Below are 27,795 nucleotides of genomic sequence, written 5' to 3'. Positions count from 1 at the left end.
TAATGTGTGTGTATGTAACGTGTTGGAGAAAGTGGGAAATATCAACACCCTTGATCAAGTAGGGAAACTCAACCAAACCAGCTCAATGACGACTCATATGTATAAAAATTGATATCACGAAGCTGATATTATATTGTGCGATGACGTGACAAGACATGTCATGTCTCAAAAGTGATGGAAAATGGGATGAACATTAGAAAAACAGTCCCATTCAGACCACCAAATCTCGTCATTCCTATCCACCTAACTCCAAAATGACCTCAAGTCAAGTTTTGAAGGTCTACCACACTACTTAGTAGCTTATTCCATGTGTCTGTGGTTCTCTTGAAGAAAAAAATTCCCAACATTTTTGTGAAATTTACGCTTAATGAGTTTCCAACTGTGTCCCTGTGTTCTTGATAAACTCATTTTAAAGTCACAGTCTCGATCCACTGTACTAATTCCCTTCATAATTTTAAACACTTAAATCAGGTCTCCTCTTAATCTTCTTTTCCTTAAACTGAAAAGGCTCAGCTCTTTTCATCTTTCCTCACAACTAATCCCCTGTACCTCTGGACTCAGTCTAGTTGCTCTTTGTTCTTTGTCTTCCTTGCTGCTATGTCCTTTTTGTAGTCTGGAGTCCAAAACTACACATAGTACTCCAGATGAGGCCTCACCAGTGTGATATAAACCTTAAGCAGAACCTCTTTGGACTTGTACTCCAGACAATAAGACACTGTAACCTATAACCTGAGATTCTGAAAACTGCCTGGAAGTTCATAGTATCGGGTCTAGTATGACTCCTAAATTCCTCTCATAAAGTGTACTTTCAAGTTTATGACCTTCCATTGTGTTTTCAAACCTAACATTTTTTCTTCCTACTATGTAGGTGTTTTCTCATACCAGTGAATCAAAAGGTGCCAGACAAAAAGAACTGAGAACAAAGCATTGTTAAGTACTTCTTATGAACACGATTATCACAAAATTCTGAACGATTATTGAATTAACTTCATATACACGTCAGTATCCCAGCCTGTGAAGTCAGTATCAGCTTTGTGTGTACACTTACAGTATAAAATCATCTCACACCATACATTGCCTGAGCTGCAAATTTATTGTCTACATGTTAATGGCCACTCCTCTGCAATGGACAACCATTCATCTGTGCTAGAGACCCTTATCTCCAAAATATTTATTTTAAGTTTGTAGAAGCAAAAGACATTACATTTAAATAGTGTGTTTCTCACTAGTCAAAGTGATTTACACACTTCTACCACCACCATAGCGTAGCATCGACTGGTGTGACGCAACAGCAGCAGTACATGTTCATCACACATTAGCTATTATGTGGTGAAGTGGTGAGAAAAAAAGCCAGTTAGAGACAAGTGGTGATTAGGGGGACCAGAATGACCAGGCTGTGGTAGCCTGGACATTGGGATACACCATACACTTTATGAAGGGATCTTTTATGACCACAGAGAATCAGGACCTCAATTTTATATTTCATCTGAAGGATGGCACCATTTTGACAGCACAGTGTCCTAATCACTGCAATGGGGCATCAGGATCCACAATCAGAACAGAGAGTAAGTGCCTCACCAACACCTTTTCCAGCAACAACCCAAGCTTTTATGAGATGGTCTTCTAGTACTGGTCTGTCCTGAATGTGCTTAGCTTCATGTGGATGATCTGCTCTGAAGTTCATGTGGTGTGGCTGCTGGTTCATGTGGTGATTATATTCCACTTTATTATGTTCTTTACCTGTGGGACCCATTTGTGTCAGTCTATGGTAGAAGGCACTTTTCGTCAGATGTTTTGGTTATGTCCTATCACTGCCTTTTTTCAGTTTTCCACTCTTGCTATCGATATTCTTCGTACCTCCTCATTTTCTTTGGCTTGACCTTTCTTCCCTCTGACTTAACCCTCTTCAATAGACGCTATACTCCCTTGGACCTCTTGCTGCTAGATTTATTTTAATAACTTATCAGAAATCTGGATATCTCCCTATCAATTTCAATCTGTGAAACCCTCTTTTTTAATTGAATTTTATTTGAGCTATCATTAGCAAGGGCTAACATTACCAAGTGGCATCATTGGAGCAAAATCATTCAGAGCCAAGGTTCAAGTGGTACTCACTACCTCTCAAATAGTACCTCCATGGCGCTGGGGTACCGTCAGTTTGGCTGCCTGTCTTGCTTTTCTGTTTGGGCTTCTCTAACAATGTGTATGAGGGGCTGGGAAGAGGAGAATGGGGCTAGGGGTCTGTGCCAAGTGGTGGCAGTTACTTCATTATATAATTTATTAGTGCAGACATGTTTGTCGATATCTGAACCTTTTAACAAACAATTCATCACCAAAACTAGGTATCTTGTCTAAATATAATAACTTTATATTTAAGGAAATACAATATGCCTTCTGAAGATCCAGAATACAATATATCTGATGACTGTGTTATATTATCTAGTACCTAGGACACATTTCATGTCCTCAAAACTTGTTCTGACATCCACCAGTCAGATCCTTCACTCTCTGGGCTCAACTGTGGTATGTACTATCACTCTGGGTCAAGAGGGGGTGCTGATGCTACTCTTCTCATCTCTTATTCTCTCTGAAGCACAGAGATGATGTCCAGTGAGGCACCCCTTCAGGTCCCCAACCTATAAATCCTGCTGCTGTCTGAAGGAAGCGTTCGGTCTTCTGCCGAGCAGTTCCTTCTTCGCCGTATTTGCATTATGTAGCCCTACGGTAATTTTATTTTGGAAAAAGTCCTTTCTATTGGTGAACCTAGCAGCCCTAATTTTGGTTGATTTTACATACAATCTGAGGGACAACATTTTCCAGTGGTGGTGATGTACAGCTCCTTTCTCGACCACAATGTTTAAAAAGGTTACTCAGCAATTTTCATATTAAAAAATGAAATAAAAAATAAACAGTTTAACTTTATTTCACTTTGGTTTTATATGATGCGTGGGATAATAAAGCAAACAAAAAAGCAGAGTGGATTCAAAAAGTTTTCAGACCCCTTCACTTTTTTCATATTTTGCTATTTTACAGTCTTGTGCTAAAATCTTTCAATTCATACATTTTACATAATTAAAAGGCAAGTATTTCACAAATTTAACATGGACTGTTATAATAATAAGCCAGGTAATACAACTATATAATTACATGAATAACAATGTGTTAAAAGTAGAATCCTGATCACTATATACTGTATACAGTAGACTGCCTATACACTGGCTTCAGAAAGTATTCAGACTCCCTCAATTTGTTCACATTGCTCACTTCTACTAAAACATTTAAATTTGGTTCAAACTACATCAAGCAGCACTCAGTACTCCAGAATGACAAACCAAAAATTGGAGTTTTTAAATTTTTGCTAATTTCCAAAAAATAAAATAGCTGAACTGTTACATTTATGGTGGATTTGAAATGCTCCAATTCTCACAGTCTTTAAACAGTGATTTGTTTTATTTAATTTAGTGATGTCAGGATCCTTGACGCAACTCACACACTCACAAGCAGAGATATGTAAAGGCACAAATGAATTGATAATAAAATATATATTAAACGAATAAGGTGGGCAAACACAATCCAAGCAGTTAACAGTGTGATTGACTGGCAGGTGTCTCAGCTGGGATGGACCCTGATCTCTTATCTGGCCTGGAAGACAAAATAAGGGCTGGTCAGGAAAGGAGCTGCAATCTTCCCCCTCTATGCCAGGAGGTAGACATGTAGTGATGCCGAGGCAGCAGGTGCACCAGAGCTGGCAAACTAGCAGACATGGGATGGAAATGCTAACTGGGGAAGAAACCCATCCGGGGTGGTTGGCAGTCCCTTTCCAGGTTGGATAGCCAGAAATATGGGACAGTGGGAAATTGCCTATTGTGGGCAGATCGTTCCCCCATACGCTGGGTGGCAATATCCCTTTCTTGTGGATCCCAGTACGGAAGTCCACAGGGCAACATGGGAGTTGTGTCCCCATGCATCTGTCCTGTTGGATTCTGAGGTGGCCACCAGGGGTAAATGTCAAGAATTAACTACTGAATGACAGGAGTGGTCCTGGGATTGGAGTTCAAAAAGAGAACCTCCACTTGTCCCAGCGAGTCAGAGTCGGGAGTGAGCAAGGGCAACACTCATCTGGAAGGAGTGGAGGAGTGGAGGATTAAAGAGTAGAAAGAGAAGAAATGAAATGATGCCAAAAAATTAGCATAGAACCCTTTCGAAAGGTACTTTGTTAAATAAAAACTTTGATTGTGAACCTGGGACTTTTCTGTGCAGTTGTGTGTGGGGCTCAGTGGTATCCCATATAAGCTAAAACACGTATGCAAATTTACATTCAGTTACCCAGGCAGTGATTATTACTTACCTAAAACAGAACAAAACCTGAAAAAACATTAAGAACCAAGCATTTAATGATAAATACTCACAATGCAGTCCACAAAGAGTCCACGTCCACAGATGCGATGATGTTGAAAATGAAATGAGTTGATTCATGAATCATTTCTTGAATGTTATGAAAGTTTTGTCCTACCATGTTCCATTTGTTGGATGAAGATCTGTAGAAGTTGGGAGTGCTCCCCAGTTGCAGACATTTATCAAGTCAGAAGAAATCCCACAGTGAGTAAATGAGTGAGTGAGGGCTTTGCCTTTTATTAGTATAGATATGTAGCCTTAGAATGCCTAATCTCACAGACTTACCACTGTATATAACTTTTCCCCACCTTCCCTTCTATATCTATAACCTCAGGCAATTAGATGTAGTAAAAAAACAAGCAGGAGTTAAGTTACACATAAAATAATGTATTACTGATAATATTCATAAATAATAACAAAATGCAAAGTACATTTGAATATTGGCAACCATACAACCTGATAAAATGGTGATGTGTAATCCAGGTGGCACACAGACTTGTAGTTACTTAAAATGTCTCTAGTTAAGGCATCGTTGGTGCTCAGCTTTCAGCCGCATGTCTGTTCAATATGGCTGAAGCTGTCTACTTCATTGTGTTGTCTTCATCATCACAGGTTAGCAAGAGAGATGCTTCTTCATCATATGTTGGTTAGAGAGAGAGAAAGTGGTTGAGCAAGCAAATTTATAGGTTTTCTGTCCAACACCTCCAGCCAATCCAGACAGCCATATCTCAGACCAATGGGAGAAATAGTACATCTTATCTCCTGCCCCAAAACCATATGTTAAACATCCTGGCTTCCTTGCAGGGGGTTCAAAGACTTTAGCAGAGAAATACTCATCAAACTGGTTTAAGACACATCCCCCCAAATCCTGTCATAAAATTACAAAGAGACAGTCGTAAAAAGGGGGGGCAAACACAAATACCTCTCACCAAAGTACCACTAAATTACATTGGTTTGCCTAAATTATAAATAAAGACATACAAAACATTTATCAAGTTATATGCAAAATCCCACATCACAACAAGAAGGACAACTGTTTTTTTTTTTTTTTGCCAGCTTCTCCTGATGCACCTTTAGAGTCAATACCATACTTTATTTCCCCCAGCAGCAACACCCAAAGCCGAACAGTGGTGAAGTACTTCTGGGACCGCTAGAATTTGTAGTTAATTTAAGAAACACTGCTACACATTGACACAAATATTCAGACCCATGACTGATTACTATGAAATCTGTCTCAGTGCATCACATCCTGTCACTTTATTTAGTGATTTAGTGACTGACATGATTAGGAAAGGCACACAACTGTCTACAGAGGGTCCCACAGCTGAGCTAAACTCAGGCTATGAAGTCAAAGGAATTGCCTGCAGAGTTCAGAGACAGGATGGTGCTGAGGCACAGATCTGGGCAAGACTACAAAAAATTCCTACAGCCTTGAAGGTTTCCACAAGCACAGTGGCTTCCATAATTTTTAAATAGAAGATGTTTGTATCAACCACAACTCTTTCTAAAGCTAGACACCCACCTAAACTGAGCAATTGTAGTAGAAGGGCCCTGGTAAGAGAGGTGACCAAAAAGCCGATGGTCACTCTGGATGAGCTCCAGAGAACCTGTGTGGAGATGGGAGAAACATCGAGCAGAAATACCATCATTACAACATTCCACTAATCTGGGTTTTGTGACAGGATGACTAGATAGAAACTTTTCCTAAGGAAAAAAAAAAAACACATGGATTATGTCAAAAGGCACCTGAAGGACCCTCCGATTGTGATAAACTAGATGATCTGGTGTGATGATTTCTGGAACACAATTCTAACAGTGAAGCATGATGGTTGAAGCAACATGCTGTGCAATTGTTTTTTTAGCAGTTTTTCAACTCTCAACAGTTCAGCAGTAAAAATTCAACAGAACCTGAGGAGACAGGCAGGCTTTCTTAAGCAGCAGGAACTGAGAGACTAGTCGGGATTGAGGGAATGGAGTAAAGCAGATAAATCAGGGGTCCCCAACTCCAGTCCTGGAGGGCACTAGTGGTCTGCAGGTTTTTATTCTAACCCTTTCCTTAGTTAATGACCTGTGTTTGCTGGTAATTGACTTCTTTTGAATTAATTTTAATTGATTTGTTTTTTAAGATTTGTTCCCCTGAATTTCTTCTTCATTCCTCTGAATTGCTTCATTTCTTTCCTTACATGGCACCCAAACAGAAATGAAATGTGAAGTGAGTGAGGCAACAGAAGACCAGGGCCTCAGACTCTAACCAATTTCACTCCAACCAGTTGCTTAATTAGACACCGAGTCTTGTTGATAACTAAACCCATTCTTTAATTCCATGGCTTGTGACTGCACACATTGTATAATAGCATAAATTTTCGAAATGGTTGATTTTCTCTTTTCTAACAACAAAATGTCTGGGAGACCTGAGCAGATCAACGTTCCTGAGACCTTCACCTTTCTTTATTTTCAGATATTGTATGATGGACGCAGTTTGCTGGTCATGTTTTGGTTCATTTTGTATCTCATTATTGTTTGGCTGCTAATTAAGGTAAAATAAATAATTAAGGGGTTTGAGTCCTCAGGAGCAAGTTAATTAAAATTAATAAAAAAAAAAGCAGTTAATTAGCAGCAAAAATAGGTCACTAATTAAGAAAAGGGTTAGAATGAAAACCTACAGCCACTGGGGCCCTAAAGGACCAGAGTTTGGGACCCCTGAGATAGATAATGTTAATGAAAATCTACTCCCGTGCTCATTGGATGTTCGACTAGGCTGAAGGTTCACCTTCCGATAGCACAAAGCAAAGACAACATGGCACTGGTGCTTAGGGACACCTCTGGGTATGTACTTGCCATTCCTGGACTTGAATCCAAATTAAATTATATCATATTAGATTAAATTAGATTCAACTTTAGTGTCATTTTACAGGTACAACAAAATGCAGTTTAGCACCTAACCAGAAAGTGCAAATAGTAGAGTATGGTGGAATAGAGAGTAAAGTGGAATAAGGCAGCATACAAATGAGAATGCATATCTATATGATATTTGAATTTACAGGTAGTACTATATTTACTGTATAGATATAACTGCTGATCAGTAAGTACAGATACATTATATTAATAAATATAGATATATGAAATATTTTATGTACAAAACACATATATGTAAACTGGTGAAAATGTACATAAAGTGCAGTCAGAAATTATTGATATTTAGAAAGGTCAGCTATATAATGGTAAGTGTTGACAGTTCAGAATCATGATGGTATTATAAAAGAAATTGTTCCTGACCTGCTGGTGTGGAACCAAAGGCTTCTGTAGCTTCTCCCTGATGAGAAGAGGGTAAACAGTCCATGGCTGAGGCATCCTTGATGATGCTACAAGCCTGTCGTAGACACCGTGTATGCAGCAGGTCTGTAATAGTCGGCAGTGGGAGGCTAATGATGTGCTGGGCAGTTTTCACCACCTGCTGTAGGGCCTTCCTGTCAGCTGCCATACCACACCGTAATGCAGCTTGTCAATATGTTCTTGGCAGTTCACTGGTAAAAGTTCAACAGAATCTGAGGAGAGAGGCAGGCGTTCTTAAGCCTCCACTGAAATTAATGTCACTGTTGTGCTTTTTTAACTTGTTATATTGTTCAAGAGAGTTCCTCAGAGATGTGGACACCCAGGAATTTGAAGCTGGAAACACACTCCACATCAGCCCCATTTATATAGATGGGAGCCTGTCTGTCTTGAACCCAAACAAGCATCTTTGGAGAGACCTAAAAACAGAGGTCCACCAGCTGTCTCCATCCACCATGACAGTGCTTGTAAGGATTGGCAGAGAAGAACAGTAGAAAATCTCCAAATCCAGGTGTAGAAAGCTTGCCGCATTGGACCCAAGAAGACTCCAGGCTGGAATAGCTGCCAAAAGGGTTTCAACTAAGTTCTGAATAAAGGATCTGAAGACTTCTGTCATTGTGAAATTCTGCTTTTCTTTGGTAATGCTGGGGTATTGAGTGTTACTTGATGAAGAGAAAAATTGATTTAAGAGATTTTAGCAAAAGATTGTGACATGAAGTAAGTAAAATGGTCAGAACACTTTCTAAACCACTGTAACACACAAGTAATGTATATGTCTATTTTAGATGTATATCATAAATATTTTATTTCTTACTTTTGTTTATTTCATTTAATAGTGTAATTTATATATTTTCAAACATCACATATGATACTTCTATTTTTCTGCTTGCAAACAATGTGCAAATTAGAATTGTTAAGCAGTAAAATGTTAATATGACAGCAAAGTATAAATGAATAGATGCAAATTTATTTAAATGACATTCATAGGTTAACTAAAACAGTAAGCAGTATAACTACAGTAATGCAGGCATAATCACAACAGCCAACTTATTTCATATTAGCCTAACAAGTTATTTTATATTAAGTGTTCGTAGTGTGATGACTTGTCCATTTTATATGTGGGCATGAGGGCAACAATGAACTGGGACTTTACAGAGAAACAGAACAGTCAGTTTTGAGTCTATGAATGTCCAAAGATATTTATAGCTCTCATCAGTCTTCACTGTTTGGTCTTTGATGATTGCTTCTTGCTGGTTAATGATGTGCCCTCTGAAATCCATTATAAGTTCTTTAGTTTTTAAAACACAAGAGTTAACCAAATCATCTACCAGTGGAACATGGCTGGTTTCATTCTCATGCAGTACGCTTACAATCACTGAGTCATCAGCAAATTTTAAGACGAACCTGTTTTCAAATGTCATATTAGTAAAGTGTAGAGGATTTACGAAAGAGGAGAAAGAACACATCTCTGAGGGTGCCGTGTGGATGAGGATAGCATGTCAGACAGGCAAACACTTGCCTGTTAAAAGGTCAATCAGCCATCCTCCCAAAAAGTCCAAACTGAAATCTTGTATCCATCTATCAGCAAGAAGGTGGGGCTGGATGGTGCTAAAAACCGGTGAGAAGTCCACAAACAGGAGCCTTCCAAGTGGTTACTGGTTGCCACACACTTGTGCATGGGAGGCAGCTAAAGGGCCTGAATGAGAGTAATTCCTTGCCAGACCAGGGGGAAGTGGAGGGCACTAACTCTTTCTCTCACTTCTCTGCAGACTAGTTGTAGGAAATCCTGCCAGGCCCCGAAGACTCAACTTCCTGTCCTGCCTCCCAATGATGTCACTTCCAGTCCCGGGCCCAACGACAGCAATTCTGGTTCTGACCTTATTGATGACATCACTTCTGGTCCCGGCCCCCAATGACACTAATTCCGGTTTCGGCCCTACTGTTGACTTCCTCCACTCTCCCTTAACTCTTTCAGGGCTGAGGTAGACTTTTTCAAAAGAAGGAGTTGACGAAGGTAATCAACTGTAAACTGTGACAAAAACAACCGTTACATTAGACTCTCATTGCTAGAAGGAAAGTTAGATTCATTGGTTTGACCGAGATTCCTTGCACTCATGTGAGTAGCAAGGTGCACACAACGGCAAAAATGGCACTGACATCTGGCGAGAGATCAAAACGAATGCGAAAAGCAAAATACTCCGTGGACGATATCTTGCATTATTTCTGAACTGGACTATGACTTGTCGGTCTCAGATTTTGATACAAGTGATCGAAAACAAATGTGAGGTTCCATCTACAGCTGATCGTGGTACTGACAGTGTTCCCAGGGAGGACTGCCACTTAACAACGACAAGAGGTAGAATCCAGATTGTAATGCACTGCAACCGTGACCGCTGCTGCTACTGTCCCAGCCACATGAAGACTGCCTGGCAGCAAGCCGGCCACTCATTCTTGGCAAACTGGTTGCCACAGCATGCAGCAACTGATGTTTTATGTTGATTTCTGTGTGAAAGCATAATTTTTTGGAAAAAATATTCAGCCGTCAAAGAGTTAACGCTGCCATCTTTGTCACAGCAAAGCAGTTCTGTTCTTTACAATTATTCATTTACTTTTGCATCCAGGAAACAATATACGGGTGACTGCCCCAAACCTTGTTGAGACTTTTGTTGAGTTTGTGACACTATTTATATGGGAGATGAAGCACAATGACAATGGCATCCTCTGTACCTCTATAAGACTGGTAGGTAAACTGAAATGGACCAAATATTTACATTTTTTTTCAACCAATTTCATAATCATTGATGTCAAAGCCAGTGGTCTGATGTCAAATGAGGTTTTTGAAAGAAGTAACCCTGCATGGAGCAACACCCATACTTACTCATACCAGGGCCAACTTAAAGACATCTTTTAATTGTCTTTGAGATGGGAAAAAAAAAGTCATTTTTGTTTATTTCAAGAGTAGTTCCTGCCTTGACTCTGCCTTGCTTTCTAAATGTGGATCAGGCAGGTTAAGAAAAAGAGCTGATACTTAGAAGAAACCAACATGAACACAGAAAACACGTACAGATTTATAAAACTGCTGCAAATTGAACCAGAGTCCAGGTACTAGAAGATGGCGATGCTACCCATAACACCACAGAATGTTTCCATTGTATTTAATCAAATATGAATTTTATACAAAGCATAATCACGTTTATAATGGGAAGGGTTGGCTTGATTTAGAGCTTAGTTTTCTTACTTTATAATGCTATTATTTGTATTATTGCTAGCATTGGCGTGATCTGAGCACTGCAGTGGTAAAGAGAACAAACAGTCAATGGCTTTCCACATACTGACAACTGATTCTGAAATACATGCATATGCAACCGTACTCCCCCGACGGCTTCATTTGAAAAAATAACACAAGATTAGAGGTCAATGATTTTTTCATATCATATTGTAGATTGATCATGCTCTCTTCTTGACTTTTCTAGGAAAACTGAAGAAAATTAGGTACACTTTGCATACTCTATATACACCGATATCCTGGTGTGCTTTGGCTAAATTTAGACAATATTCAGACCCCCCTTTTAAAGTGAAAAAAAAAGAGACAGAGACAATGTCCTCTATGTGGCATTCAAGAATGAAAATCTGCCCTAGTTTGAGACTACAGAACATGAGAGTGGGGAAAGTTTTACTGTGAGCTTGAATTATTCTTACAATCTCATCTTAAAAGTAGTCCATCAAATCATCGATCCATCTGTCCATTTACTGGACTAGAAACTCGGTAAATGCTTTAATTAAAACGTCTCTTGAAAATGCAATGCCATTTCATACCTGTATGTAAATTATTTATTGACAAATATGTGTAATTTATTAATCATCAAATACGGAATTGCAATCCATTTCCTGGAGCCATTTTTTTATTTAATAGGGTGACGGGTATTCAGAGTCCATCTGAGCAGCATTTGAAACTAATCCAGGATGTGGAGCCAAGGAGTAATCAAGAACACACACACACGCTTGCAATCCTGGGACACTTAAGAATTATCGATTTACTTAATATGTGCATTTTTGAGACCTGGGGGAGACAACTTGAGCGCCCAGAAAAAAATCCACGCAAACATGTTAATATTTGAACTTCCGGTGCTTCATGTCATAAGAGGGATTCCCCAAGAGCTACCAGAATTATTAAAAACTAAAAACTTCATTATCTAAATTTACAACAGCTCCATTTTAGTGACCTTCAAAATTCTCTTCTTTTTCCCAATGCTTCTTCCATTCCTGGAAACATTTCCTGTGCTTGTCTTTTGTCACCATCTGTAGAGCCTGACATGTTTTTTTGTATCCACAGTATCAAATCTTATTTCTTGTGTGACCAGTAGAGGGTGTTGCACCATCCCCAACACAATTGCCCCGACACAAGTCCCAATATACTAAAAGGGTTTATTTGCATTCAAACCTTACCTTACAGAGGATTTTGCAATTCTCACACCAATTGTTTTCTTTCACCTTCCACTCCAGACAAGCTTCGCCCTCTGCCTCCCAACTCTGACTCGCCTAGCTGAGATCGAGTGGCTTCTTTTATTTCAGATCCAGGAGTACTTCTGGTGCTAGGGCATAGCCTATTGGAAGCATTTCTGGGTCAAGAGGAAGTCTCTGAAAGTAAATACTATGAATCCAAGCAACTCCCCTAGGTGGCCCCCAAAAAACCCCCACGGGGCTACAGATCACAGCATACCCTGTAGGTGTCTGTGTGGGAATCCCAACCCAGGGATACTGCCATCCGGTGTATCAGGGGAGAAAATGTTCAGCCATATCTACTGTGGAAGATTGGGGGTCGTGCAGCCTCCTAACCCAATGCAGACAGACATGGAGACGCAGTCCAAAAGCAGCACACCTTTACTTTACCATTGCCGCTACAGTTCAGCACACAAACAACCACAAATTCTTCACAATAAAGCTTAGTCCCTTCTCTTTCTCTTTTTTTTTCTTTTGCCACCTCCACTCCTCTCCCATCAAGCTTCGTCTTCCTTGACTGACTTCCTTCTTTCCTCCTGACTCTGTCTCCTTGAACGGAGTGAGGCGGCCTCTTTTATATTGCACCTGGAAGTGCTCTAGGTGCTGCACTTACGCGTGTGGAATAGGTGCTGCAGTTCAGGGCTCCACAACTGTACAGGCACCCCCTGGCAATGGTCATGGGCCCCAGCTGGGTTGAGCTTCCAAGCGCCAAACCCATGGCCCTGATGCAATCCAGGGGCGTTGTCCTCTCGTGTTCTTTCATCACAGGGGCGTCCCGGCCATCTGCCACAATATGTATATTTAACAGTACAACCACTCCAAATTTAATATCCCTTTTAACATGTTCTCTTGCTGTCTATTTCAATTTCTATCCACTGGTTTCATTTTCTTATTCCTCAGAGGTCAAATACATTGTAGGGAAAAACATTTCACCCTGAAGCAGTGATCCAATTTGCATGAAAACCAGCATAAAAAACAAGCAGCGCAAGAGTAAGAAATCATTCAGAAAAACAGGATAAAAGCAATAATTTACTACCAATGCAAGCAATAAATGTGGACATTATTACATATAATTAGTTAAAATTTCAATTTGCTAACTAAGCAGACATATAGTACGTTGTTGCATCAAGTTCTTTAGGTTTCAAATTGTGTAATTTAACATATTCTACCAAACATCATAAAAAACTGTTTCTTCAAGAAAATAATGATCCATGGAGATATGGAGAAAATTGTAGTTGGCATCCCAGTAGGAGGACATGGGCAGCCAGGGATTTCTGGGTGACATCAGGCTCTTTGTAATTGAGCATCGTCCTGTTGGTAATTGAAGCCACGTACACCAGCCGGGGAAAGACTTATGCGATGGGTGAGAACAATTCATCTATTCATCCTAAACAGGTTTCAATGTCCTTGTGATCCTCTGCACTCCTGTACTGAGATATTCACACAAAATGAACAAATATGTTGCCCAGTATTTTCATTTAGGTGCAGAATATCACATATAATCACTCAACCACGCACATAGCCATAACTCTGCCACCAAGCACAGCAGCTTCTTTGGGAACATACACTCCTTTTCCATTTTTAGACAAGGAATATTCCAGGGTGATTCCCTATCTCCCCTTCACTTCTTTTCAATTCTTGTACCACTGAGCACATACACTGAATGGAAAGACAATTGCATTTACATCCGGGAATAACCAACACATCAGCCACTTCCTGTACTGTATATGGACGATCTCAAACTGTTCATGAATTAAGAGAAAGATCTTTGAGATGGACTGAACATGTGAACATGGTGAAGAAGATCAGCGACGACATCCAGATGGAATTTGGACTTGACACACTTGCTGTAGTGATATTCAAAGCAGGTAAGCTGGTCAAAACAGAAAACATCCAGCTGGGCAAAAAGAACATAATCAAAAAGGACCTCAACCAGGATGAGGTACGTAAGTACCTAAGCATCAACAAGAACAATGGTATTCAGCATACCAGAGCAAAAAGTACTATAACAAAGGAATATCTAAGTTAAGATCACCTGAACCTGAAATCAGATCTCAACTCTCGTAACAAGATGACTATGATGAACAACCTAGCAGTCTAAGGTGCTGTTGTATTGCTTTGGAATTATGAACTGGAGAAAAGAAGAGGTTAAAAATCCTGACAGGAAAACCTTTGTGAGGACTGAGGAAGAGAACGTGCATGAGGCATTATATTCTCTGGAGCATTGATGGGCATGGATGTCTCCAAGGCAAGCCGGGTACAAATGTCCCAGGGAACAGCCTTGCTGTCCCTATTCAGTGGGGCTCCTACCTCATCTGGAAGTGCTTTTGAGCTACAGTATAATATCACTGGAAGCACTCCCAGGGATCAGATAAAAAGAGCTGCTTACTTCACATTGATGAGCCAGAGTCATGTGGAGGTGGACAAAGCTTGCAAGGATGAGTGGAGGAGGCAGTGAGTGAATGAAGGGAGAAGACAAAGTGTAATTTATTGTGCTTTAATTGTATTTGTGGCTGTGATTGTGGCGGGAAACGCTTAAAGCAAAGAGTTTGCCACTAATATGGACTCTTTGTAATTTGAACATGTGTCCTCAGCCTGCTTTTGTTGGGTGTTTGGGGAGGTGGAGCCCTCCCTACTGACCACACCTTCTTACCATGCATTGGATTCACTATCCAAAGGCTGACACTCATAAGCTGTACATCCAGTGACAAGATGGTAGATGAGGACTCATAGTCTGCTTGCAACTCTGCCATCATCAGATTTAACAAATACATCCAGTCGGGCAAAGACAGGCTCACACCCATGGTACATACCTAATGAAGCAGGAAACACCAAGTACTTGCTTTCTACAACTCCAGTTGCAAGAGTCTACAAGTGTACCCTTGAAATCCCACCTGAAAGAGAGCATGCAAAGACACCAGGAGGTAAGGTTAAAAGAGTAGCCACTGCACAGTCAATTCATTTTTTTTATCATTTTATTGATTTTATTAAAATCAAATAACATTCCATACAAGCAAGTCAAGTTTAACAAAACTAGGTTCGAAACACTTCAATCCCTACCCATGAGAAAGAGAGCTAGGCCAGCAGAGTTAAAACTTTAAACTAGTAAAAATAAGTAAATAGATAAATTAATAAATTCATAAAAATAAATAGAATAAAAAAGAGGGGAGAGAAACTGCTTCCTCAATTTAAATGCTTATTCTAAAATGTTATTGATTAGTTCCTGCTAGGTACTGAAAAAGTTTTGTGTAGATCCTCTAAGTGAGAATCTGATTTTTTCCAGTTTTAGATAATACTAGGGGGCCCCCGCTTTTGGTTAACCAGATATACAATTTAAAGAGATTTCTATTTTCATTTCATTCATTTTTTATTTCTTGATGTTTGCCAGTAATAAAGCTGTAGTGAATGAGTTATTACCCCAGTTCTGTGCTGCATGATCTGCATGTCGCACTGCGCGTCGTTCATTTAAAAGCCTGTACAGCAGCTGTCCTTTAAAATAGCTGCTGCTTGTTCTGAGCTGCGTGATCTGCATGTCGCGCTGCACGTCAATCATTTAAAAGCCTATACAGCAGCTGCTACTGGTTGTGACGTGCTGCATGATTTGCATGTTGCACTGCGCAGCGATCATTTTAAATCCTGCACAGCAGCTGTCCTTTTGTCTCACTTCTTTGTCTCGCAGGACATTAAAGTGTCTCCAAGATTTTTTTTGTAAGTAGGGCATGATGTGCAAGTAGTCTCCCAGGACTTCAAATTGTCTTCCGAGAAGATCCGAGAAGACCTGCTGTGCACATGTACCACACCAACATTTTTGAATTCTTTATGACGTTCTACTTTGTCATTTACTCTTTTCCTTTATTTCCGGCCCTGGGTGTAGTTAAATGTCTGTTTCGCGGGACATATAACGTTGCTCATGTTGTGGGGGATTTGAGGTTATGGGCTGTATGCACACTAAGGAGTTGCGGTCAGATCAGCTGCTGTCTTGCTGCTGCTGCTGGCGAACTGCTTGTTCTGCTTGTCGTACTCTGTGTCAATCATTTAAAAGCCTATACAGCAGCTGTTCTTTTGTCTCACTGCCTTGTATTGTGTGACGTCAAAGTGACTTCCGAGAAGATCACGTCTCATCTCCCTCGTCTCCATCCCAAGATTTTTTTTTTAACAGAGATATAAAACATCACCTATCCACTGTCTTAAAAGAGGTGAGTTAGGATTCATCCAGTTGAGCAAGATAAGTCTACGTGCCAATAGTGTAGTAAAGGCAATTACAGTTTGTTTGTCCTTTTCCACTTTAAGCCCATCTGGAAGTACTCCAAACACAGCTGTTAATGGGTTAGGAGGGATTGTGACACCAAGGCTGCCTGAAAAGCATTTAAAGAATTTGGTCCAGAATGATGTTAATTTGGCATAGGCCCAAAACATGTGGCTCAGTGAGGCTGGAAATTGATTGCAGCGTTCGCAGGTTGGATCTTGCCCTGGAAACATTTTGGACAATTTTAAATGAGATAGATGCACTCAATATATAATTTTGAGTTGAATAATTGTATGCTTTGCACATATGGAGCCCCATTCTGTGCATTGCTACCTCCCACTTCTTTTCTGAGATGGTGAGTGAGAGATTCTTTTCCTACTGTACTCTGGGATCTTTGAAAGGGAGGGACTGTAAAATGGTTTTATATGCTGAAGAGTCCTCAAGACTGATCAATATTTTTCCGGCATAGAGGTAGGTGGGAGGTGTGGGAAATTGGGAAGGTTTTGTTTAAGAAAGTTTTGAATTTGAAGGTAGTGAAAGAAATGTGTTCCTAGAAAGTTAAATTTGAAATGTAATTGTTCGTAGGATGCAAAGAGTTGTCTATGTACAGATCTCTAAGTGATTTAATCCCAAATGTTTTCCAGACATTAAAAACTGTGCATATTTTAGAGGGTGGAAAAAGGTGGTTCTCATGGACAGGTGCCACAGATAAAAGCTTCTCTATCTTAAAATACTTCCTGCGTTAGTTCCATATTCTGAGTAAGTGAAGCACAATTGGGTTGTTAGCATAGTGGCGATGACTTATACTAATAAAAGCCATCACAGAAGCCAAGAGGCAGTACAGAGAGAAGCTGGAGGGCTTCCATTCTACTGCTAATTCTGGACATATGTGGCAGGGCCTACAGCACATCACAGACTACAGGACCACAACCAGCACAATCAACTCCACAGACAGTCTGCCGGATGATCTCAACACTTTCTACACCCGCTTTGAGACATCCATCAACAGCACAGAGTGGAGGCACACACACACCTGGACTACACAACCCCCCTTCCCTCCCCCAACGGTCTCTTCAGGTCAGGTAAACAAAGCACTAAGGAAGATCAACCCCCATAAGGCAGCTGGACCAGACAACATCCCTGGGGGGAGTCTCAAAGCATGTGCCAATGAGCTGGCTGATGTTCTCTGCTCCATCTTCAACCTTTCCCACAGTCAGCGCATCAGTCCATCCCGCTTTAAGACTACGATCATCGTCCCCCTTGCTAAAAAAAAGCCCACCCACCTGCCTGAATGATTACAGGCCGGTAGCACTCACTCCAATCATCATGAAGTGTTTTGAGAGAGTGGTGCTGGCCCACATTCAGAGCAGCATACCGGACACTCTGGACCCCCTGCAGTATTCCTAGCGGCCCAACAGGTCCACCTCAGATGCCATCACAGCCACACTACTTTATTCCCTCTCCCATCTGGAGAACAAAGACTCCTACATCAGGATGTTCTTTTGTTGACTACAGCTCTGCCTTTAACATGGTTATCCCCCATAAACTCACCCATAAACTGTCTGCACTTGGCCTGCACCCCACCCTCTGTGACTGGCTCTTAGACTTCCTGACTGGCAGGCACCCAGTTCGTCAGGATTGGTAATAGGATTTCAGCCTCCATTATCACAAGCACAGGCACCCCACAGGGATACGTCCTCAGCCCCATCCTCTACACCCTGTTCACCCACGACTGTGTCGCCTCCCACAAAGATAACATCATCCTAAAGTTCGCAGATGACACCGCAGTGATTAGACGCATCACTGGTGGGGATGAGGCGTCCTACAGGAGGGAGGTGGACAGTCTGGCATCATGGTGTGAGGACAACAACCTCACCCTCAACACAGCCAAGATGAAGGAGATGATAGTGGACATGAGGAAGGAGAGGAGATCTCACCGGCCACTGTTCATCCGAGAGCTTGAATTGGAAAGGGTCAGCAGCATTAAATACCTGGGTGCCTACATCAGTGAGGACCTCACTTGGACACTTAACGCCACACAGCTGGTCAAAAGGGCTCAACAGCGGCTGTACTTTCTGAGGAGGCTGAGGAAGTTTGGTATGTCGACTAAGATCCTCGGCAACTTTTACAGCTGCATTGTTTTTTTGTTTTTTTTTTATTTATTTATTTATTAATTTTATTACAATCAATACATAGCAATCAAGTTTTTACAAAAAAAAAAAGAATTATGCTAAGAACAGATCGATCCCCACCCTTGAGAGAGAGAGCAAGCCAAACGGTGTAAAATTTAAGGCTTTTAAAAATACCTAAATCAACAAATTCTATGTGCTTTATGAAATCATTTCAAAATATTACTGATTAGATCCTGCCATGTTTTGAAAAAAGTCTGCACAGATCCTCTAACTGAGTATTTGATTTTTTCCAATTTTAAATAATATAACACATCAGTTTCCCACTGACTTAAAAGAGGAGAGTTTGGGTTCTTCCAGTTTATCAGAATAAGTCTGCGTGCCAACAGTGTAGTGAATGCAATCACAGTTTGTTTGTCTTTCTCCACTTTAAGACCCTCTGGAAGAACCCCAAACACAGCTGTTAATGGGTTAGGAGGGATTGTGAGTCCAAGACTGTCTGAGAGGTAATTAAAAATTTTTGTCCAGAATAATGTTAATTTGGAGCAGGCCCAGAACATGTGACCTAGTGAGGCTGGGGCTTGGTTGCAACGTTCGCAGGTTGGATCATGTCCTGGAAACATTTTGGAGAGTTTTAGTCGAGACAGATGTGCTCGATATATAATTTTGAGTTGTATAATTGTATGCTTTGCGCATATGGAGCTTGAGTGAATTCTCTGCATTGCTACTTTCCACTCCTTTTCTGATATATTAATTGAGAGATCTACAGCTGCATTGTTGAGAGCATCTTGACCAGCTGCATCACCGTGTGGTACGGCAACACTACTGCTATGGACCATAAACGCCTGCAGAGAGTGGTAAAGACTGCTGAGAAGATCCCCAGGACCCCACTGCCCTCTCTGCAGAGCATCTACAACTGCAGAGTCCGAAGGAAAACTGCCTTGATCCTTAAGGACCACACCCACCCCCAACACGAACTGTTAACACTTCTACCCTCAGGCAGGAGGTATAGAAGAATGAAATGCAGGACTTCCAGGCTAAAGAACTCTTTCTTTCCCAAGGCCATAAGACTCCTAAATAACTGATTGGAGTTTATAACCATGGTTCACCTCGTTCTATTTACCTCACACAACTGTGTTTGACTTGTCAATCACACACCTACCTGCACATTACACTTTATATTTCTATTCTGTTTTGATACTTTATGCTGCCTCTGTTACTTATTATCTATCTGCTACTCATTATTTATGTTTATCTTTATACGTTGGTTTTGGCATTTGGTGTGGATAGCAAAGAAAGAATTTCATTGTGCAGGGAAACGTGTTTCCTTAATGTGCACATGACAATAAACTTTGAACTTGAACTTATTGAGATACACAGCAAGGAATATAAAGAAGTACTGCAGGATTCTATTTCTATTGCCGACCAAGCCTGCGTCTGTTCATCTATCTGTGTCCATGTCCATGTTTTTATCGCTTGTATATTTGCCACCCAGTAATAAAACTGAAAGTTAGGTAGAGCCATGCCACCTTCTGCCTTAGGTCTTTGTAGGGTCACCCTTAGGATATGTGGATGTTTTGAGTTCCAAATAAATGAGGTTATGGTTGAATCTAATTTCTTAAAAAATTATTTATTGATGTATATTGGAATGTTTTGAAATAGATAAAGAAGCTTAGAAAGAGCAAAGTCAATTCTTTAAGCTACTAGAAGTACACATGTAGATAAAGAAGCATCTTGAACATGTCTTCAAAGCTTGGTATTCAAAGGAGAGACAAGACTATCCTCTTTTCCACGACAGCTTCCAGTGTGTCCAGGGTTCACCCCATGATAGAGCAGACTTTCCTGATAAGTTTATTCAGACATTTTGCTTATTTTTAGCTAAGGCTGCTTCCCCAAGAGACTGCAGTGTAGAATACCACACTGGCTACTATGGTAGAACATCTCCACAACATCAAAAGACCTGAGTCACTTTAGCAAGTCAGGTCTGCCTTGTACAGTACCACTGTGTTGTTAGACCAGTCCAGTATGACATGAATAAATGAATAAATAAAAGGGGGGAATCCAACAGTGTTATGACAGAAACATGTCAGGGTTGGGATGCCTCTCATCAATGATACTCATTCATGCTAACCACCACTCATTTAGAGTGGATTATTAACCTACAATTCTTGTCTTTGTGATATGATAGGAAACTGGAATGCCTGAAGGAAAACCACCCTAAACTCAAGATGAGCCTGCAGATTACACAAAGACAGTAACCAGGCTGCCATGCAGATTCTCCGTTTACATAAAATGCATTTTGCCTGAAAATACAGAAGATCTGCCACAGTTGCAATATGTGGATATGTGCTACTGTAACTGTTCAAGGTCTAATATATTATGTCAGTCATAATGTTGTAAAGTTAAAACTTTCTTGAAGCAGCAGTACAGGATTAATGATGTCAAAAACGGCAGTGAAGTCAAGGACAAAGAGATTGATCTGGCAACAGCATTTAAAAGGAAGTCATTTACAATAAAGACAAGAGTCATTTTGGTCATGTAGTGAGGCTGGAAACAAGACAGTGGGGATTCAGACTCAAATTTATTTCTTGAATATTAGGTTAGCTAAAGAAAAAGAATATTATGAACATGGGAAAGTTTTATGTAAAAGGTCAGTTTGAGGCCAGGAAAGACCAGACTGAAGGGTCTGGTTGAGCATCTTTATAATAAAAGAAGCAGTTCCTCATCCTGTTGTGCTCTTCTGTTTTCTTCAAAATCTCTCCTATTTTTGCTTTGGCAGTTTCTCCCCACCGATGTGAAATAAACTGCTCAAAAAATTAAGGGAACACTTAAATCACACATTGGATCTCGCTGAACAAAATATTCAAGTGTAAAATTTTCACTGAGTGATACTGTGTAATTTGTTCAGAACAAAATGATGTTACAATTGTCAATGGAAACCAAAATCACCAGCACAATGAGGGCTAAATTCAACATCACACCGAATATCAAAGTCAAAAATTGAAATGACAGGCTGATCCAACTTGTATGAATTTCATCACGGCAACTTATAATTTGACTTAGTAGTGTGTATGGCCCCCATGTGCCTGTTTGCAATCTCTGCAGAGTCTTGGCATACCCCTGCTGAAAGGGCGGATGGTGTCCTTGTGGTCTTCTCCCAGATCTGGATCAGGGAATCAGTCAGCTCCTGGACAGTCTGTGGTGCTACTTGGCGGCGTCTGATTGACAGATACATAACATCCTAGCGGATTTCAACTGGATTCAGGTCTGGGGAACATGTGGGCCAGTCAGTGGCATCAATGACTTTGTCATCCAGGAACTGCCTACACACTCCGGCCACATAAGGCTGGGTATTGTCCTGCACCAGCAGGAACCCAGGGCCCAATGTACCAGCATAAGGTCTGACAATGGCTCTGAGGATTTCATCCTGGTACCTAACAGCAGTCAGAGTACCGTTGCCTAACACGTCTAGGTCTGTGCAAACCTCCAAGATATGCCTCCACAGACCATCACTGACTCACTGGCAAACCAGTCATGTTAGATGATGTTTCAGGTTGCATAATGTTCACCATGACTTCTCCAGACTCTTTCATATCTCAGTGTGAATCTGCTTTCTTTCGTGAAGAGAACAGAGCACTAATGGTGTAGCTGCCAAAAGTGGTATTCTCTGGCGAATGCCAGTTGAGCTGCACTATGGTGGGCTGTGAACACATGTCCCACTAGGGGAAATCAGGCCCTCATATCACTGTTTCTGATGGTTTGGTCAGAAACATGCACACCAGTAGCCAGCTGGAGGTCATTTTGTAGGGCTCTGGCAGTCTCCCACCTGTTCTTCCACACACAAAGGAGCAGATAGTGATCCTGCTGCTGGGTTGATGCCCATCTATGGGCCATCATCTCCTGGTCCTCCATGCTCTTGAGATTGTGCTGGGACTCACAGCAGACCTTCTTGCAATGGCACCTTGGATATGCCATCCTGGAGGAGCTGGACTACCTGTGAAACCTGAATCAGCTGCATATACTGCCTCATATTACCAGTAGTGACAAGGAGACTAACAAAATGCAAAACTCAAGAAGAATCAGTCAGGAAGGATAAGGAGAGAGCAATTGTCTGTAGCCACCTGCACAACCATTCCCTTTGTGGGGTTGTCTTGCTTTTTGCCTCTCCAGTGCACCTGTTTTCACTTTAATTTGCACCAAAGCAGGTGAAGTTGATTCACAGTCGCGTATGCTTCATAACTGGACACATTAATATCCATGAAGGTCAATTGATTTGCTGATAGACTGTGATGACTAAGTGTTCCCTTCATTTTTTTCAGCAGTGTACAACTGTGCCATTAAGAGTCAATGGATGAGACTGCAACAACTTCTACTGTTGAGCTACCTTTGATAATCATTTCATAATCTTTCTCTTTTGCCTATTTATTCATTGGTATTTTTAATCTTGTCTGATTTTTTTAAAATTCTGTTTTGGTTTGACAATTATGTCTCTTGAGATAGACCTTACTTCTGAACCTGACCTTAAACAAATGAGTCAGATACTAATATATAGTGGATTTAGAAAGAATTCAGAATTCCTATTTTTACCCATCATTCTACACTTAATAACCCATAATGACAAAGTGAAAACATGTTTTCAGAATGTTCACATATTTATTCCATAATGACATCCTTTACATCTTTTACAACTCTGCTGGTCTGGTAACTTTCCTGCAAGAGAGGCCCACTGAGTCAACAAGCTAATTAAAGGGACAAGCTCAGTTATGGGACACGTTTTCAACCTCACTGGTGCTAGTCAAGAAAGAGAGAATGAAGACAAAACTGAATGCCATTATGAACAATGCTGCAAATTGTAAGACAAAGTGGGCATTGTCCATTCTGCTAGGCTTTGGTGGTACACCAGGCCTGTTCAGAAAGCAGATTTAACACGGATGCAGGAATCCAACCTGTGCCTTCCCCCACTTCCATTCAAAACTAAGCGACTAAAGTTCAGCTAGTACTAGGATCTGCCTGGATTTCAATAACAAAGGTATAAATCAGTGGTGATCTGACATCTCTCCAGGGACCCCTCTGCAGACTTCTTGAGCCAGAAGGTGCAAAATGGACTCAAGCAAGAACAAGGACCTGTTATTCAATGGATGACAACTAGGATGGACAGTAGAAGTCACCTGCGAGAACATATACTGACTTTGTAACTAGAAGTGACTTTTATCCTTCAAATCTTCTTTTATTCTATCCATTGTGACGGTAGGGGGCACTGGTGCTCCCTTGAACCCTCAGGCACGACTCCAGACACTGGATAAAAGTCCAAGACTTCTTTATTACAGTAATCCCAGTGCACCAAGCACCTTCCACTCTTCTCATAAATCACCAAACACACACAATAATCTCCCTTCCTCGCCCAGACACTTCGCCCTCCTACCTCCCAGCTCAGCTCACCATCTGGGTTTTCCCAGAGTCCTTTTATACACCCTGACCCGGAGGTGTTCCTGCCCAATCAGTCCACAGTTCCTTATTCCTTCCGGGTCAGGGTAAACAGTCCTTTTCTTCAACCCGGGAGTATGTTGTTTCTTCCTGTCACGTGACCGTGACGTACTCCTGGGTTATAGGGCACAGATGAGCCCACGAGCCCCCCTACAGTGACTCCCAGCGGCCCCCAAGGTATCCAGCAGGGCTGTGTAAAAACACTCCAAGGTCCATGATGTCCTGCTGGAAGTCGGGGCACGATCCTGCTGTCGGGAGAGCTCCTCCTGGCGGCCTGGGGGGCAGGACCGGAGTATGAAGCCGGCAGTCCTCCACACCATCCACCTCAATAATGTAACCATATGCAGCATGCCATAGTTTATCCATTGTGACAACAAGGGGACATTGCAGCGCCCCAGACCTCAGGCACAACAACCACAGTCAAGTCTCAATGTAATAAAAAGGTTCATTTTTGCAAATACATTAAAAAAAAGCTTCAATAAACACAATCACAATACATTTCTTCTCCTTCTCTTTTTTTTCTCCTTCCTCTCCTCCAGGTGAGCTTTGTCTTTCTTCCACCTGACTCCAACTCACCTGGCCTATTATGATGGATCCAGGAGTAGTTCCAGTGCTAGGGCCTAGCCTGATGGAAGTACTTCCGGATCAAATGGAAGTCCTGTAAAATAGGGATGATGATTCCTTGCAGCATTCCCTGGTGGTACCTATGAAACCCAACAAGACTGCCCTATGGTATTATAATACCCATGTGCCCACACAGGTAAGCGATAGCCAGGGAGGTTCCCCCTTGTCAGGGGAGAACGTTGTCTCCACCTGTCCCTCCACTATACTGGCCTTCTGTCTGGGCCAAGAATCACTTTTCATCCCAGTCGGGCTGCCAATCCATCCCTTAGGGCACTTACATCACATAGCATTGAATGCAAGACAGGAAGAAACCATGGTTGAGACACCACACCACCACAGCACACTCAGTTATATGTGGTATTGAGGAGATGTGGCAAGCTTAAAAAAAAAAGCCTTTATTAACAAAAAATCCATATTTGATTGGGTTTAGAGGGTAATTTAACATTAAAATTACGTAGTAATGTGATTACTTTTTCCAGAACATAGTGAGTTAAAGTAACCCCATTAATCATTTGAGAGAAGTAATTAGTCATTTTTAAAGGGCTGTCTTCTTTGAGATCTTCATATCAAGAGAGTGTTTTCCAGAATTGGTTTATTTACCATTGTTTTAGTAAAAATACATGTTTTTGTGATGTTGTGAGCGTGTGACTGGACGACTTTCGATTGAAGATTAACTTAAGACTGTTTTTTTCCTATGTGTGCTTTGATATTTTTTGCTGTTCTCCAGAGTTGATCACTATAGATGATGTCATACATGAGCGCATGGGAGACAGCTTCAGGACCTTTTTGATGGTAATCATCATCCGGACCAAAGTTAGCTTTGCTGTCTTCTTCCTTTCACCTTTAGATGGACAGCCAGACCATCTATGACTTCCTCCATTCTCCCTTGTGAATCCGCCTCTTCCTTCCAGGGCCATTGAAAACTGGCCCACAATACAATCTGCATCTGAGTAGATGTTCTTGTGTTTCTTTTTGTTATTTAAAACCATCAATTATACTTTGGTACCCAATCCCCTAATAATCTTCTTTTCTTGTTTGTTACAATGTCTATTATGCAAAAAACGATGTTATCGCCATTCGGCATGAGAACATGGGATAGGCCATCACTACATCTCTATGTATATAAAATCCAACATCTGTCTATCTATCTGTCCTCTTCTTCACAAAAGAAGTACTTAACGGGTTTAGATTGGGTTTTTTTCTATAATTTGCTTGATTTTGTGACCTCTCTCATTGCGCTAAGTATCATATTCCGCTTGCAGGAGAGATTCATTTGTGTGAATCCAAAAGAGACGCAGCAGGCCAGGGCCCTCCTCATTCACACGCCAGCCTCTGGGTGTATCTTACATCCTCTTAGCTAGCGAACGAGAGAACTACTTAATGGATTTAGATCAGAATTTTTCTAGAATTTGCTTGAACATTACCCTGTGGTGGGCTGACACCCTGCCCGGGGTTTGTTTCCTGCCTTGCGCCCTGTGTTGGCTGGGATTGGCTCCAGCAGACCCCCGTGACCCTGTAGGTAGGATATAGCGGGTTGGATAATGGATGGATGTTTGAACATTCCAGTTGATTTTGCGACCTCTTTCATTGTGCTAAGTATCATACTTTGCTTGCGGTACCGATATATTTGCGCAAATCCAAGAGAGACACAGCAGGCTGAGGGGAGGTGGGTGGGGTCCTAACAAACGTGCCAGCCTCGGGGCATATCTAATATCCAATTAGCTAGTGAACAAGAGAACTACTTAACGGATTTAGATCGAGTTTTTTTCTAGAATTTGCTTGAACATTCCGGTTAATTTTGCAACTTCTCTCATTGCGCTGACTCATAGTTCACTTTCAAGAGTGATATATTCATACTAATCCGAGACAGAGGCTGCGAGCTGAGGGGAGAGGGAAGTATAACACCAGGAGTGGAGAGGCGGGCAGGGCCCTTCTCATTCACGCGCCAGCCTTAGTTCGAGTCGCCGTACCCCTGCGTTTTGGAGTGTACCTTGCCTCAGCTTAGCTAGCGATAACTTTTTGTTTACTGATTTTTAAAGTTTGTCCTGTTTTACTACTACAGGGGCAGAGCCGAGGGGAACAGCTTCTGTAACATATAAAAAACACCATTTTTGGTGGGGTTTTCCTTTAAAGTCCTATTGCTCGGCTGCTAGACTACACTTCTTACCCAAGAAGAACTGAAAAATGATACTAATAAAGCAATACTTAATCCACCTCCAGTAGATCAAATTCCGTCTTTTTCAATTCCCAGAATGAGGCATTTGTCATGTGTTTTAAAAAGCATTGCAGCCGTGCCTTCAAAGCGTCAAACTCCTGTGTTAATAAAGCTACTGTAGACCGGTGATCTCTTGTTGTTTTTTTTTTTTTTAATACACTGTGGATTTGTGATGTTTAAAGTGGGCATTTATTCAAGCCCCATGTGCCATGTAGCTGTGATATTTTTTTTTACATGATTAATGATTTGTATGCTGCTAGCATTTGTTAGAACATCATTTGTGTCTTGTGCTTCAGTTGCAGAAAACACTAATATATTCCAAAGGCTTGCCCTCTCTGGAAGAACAGCTGTTAAGTCAAAATACCCCTAAGACCTGCCTGCAACCATTTTTAGGGGACAGTTTACAGCAAGCAGGGATTGTATGCTGGGTTTCAACAACTCATTAACATAAGAAGTCTGCCCGTTGCTTCTCATGATTGCTCAGAATTGTAAAGAATCGGTCAAACCCAGAATAACGCATAATGGATGGCCATAACTTACCCTGCTGCATTAGAGATTCATTTTCAGAGTTGTGTGTCAGCGATTATCAGCCGCAGAATAAAACAATTCTCAAACAAAAAGGCTTTTCATTTGTAGCCTTCTTAGTTGAGCAGCTTACTACTTTTTTGACTTTATAATGACACCAGTTAAGGAGAAGTGCTACCCTACTAAAAAGTGACTGGAATACGAGACGGCGCTGCGAAGTTTGCAGATCGCCCTCCCTCCATAAGGCGAGAGTTTGTTTGGAGCCCTAAAGGCATGCAGTCCCAGGTCAGCAGATGGCCTTGTGATTATTATTTTCAGCCTGTCTTACCTGACCACTTCTTCACTCC

The sequence above is a fragment of the Polypterus senegalus genome, chromosome 12 (assembly GCF_016835505.1).
Source record: "Polypterus senegalus isolate Bchr_013 chromosome 12, ASM1683550v1, whole genome shotgun sequence".
Classification (NCBI taxonomy): domain Eukaryota; kingdom Metazoa; phylum Chordata; class Cladistia; order Polypteriformes; family Polypteridae; genus Polypterus; species Polypterus senegalus.
The sequence above is the reverse complement of the archived record's forward strand: the minus strand, read 5'-3'. Positions refer to the sequence as shown.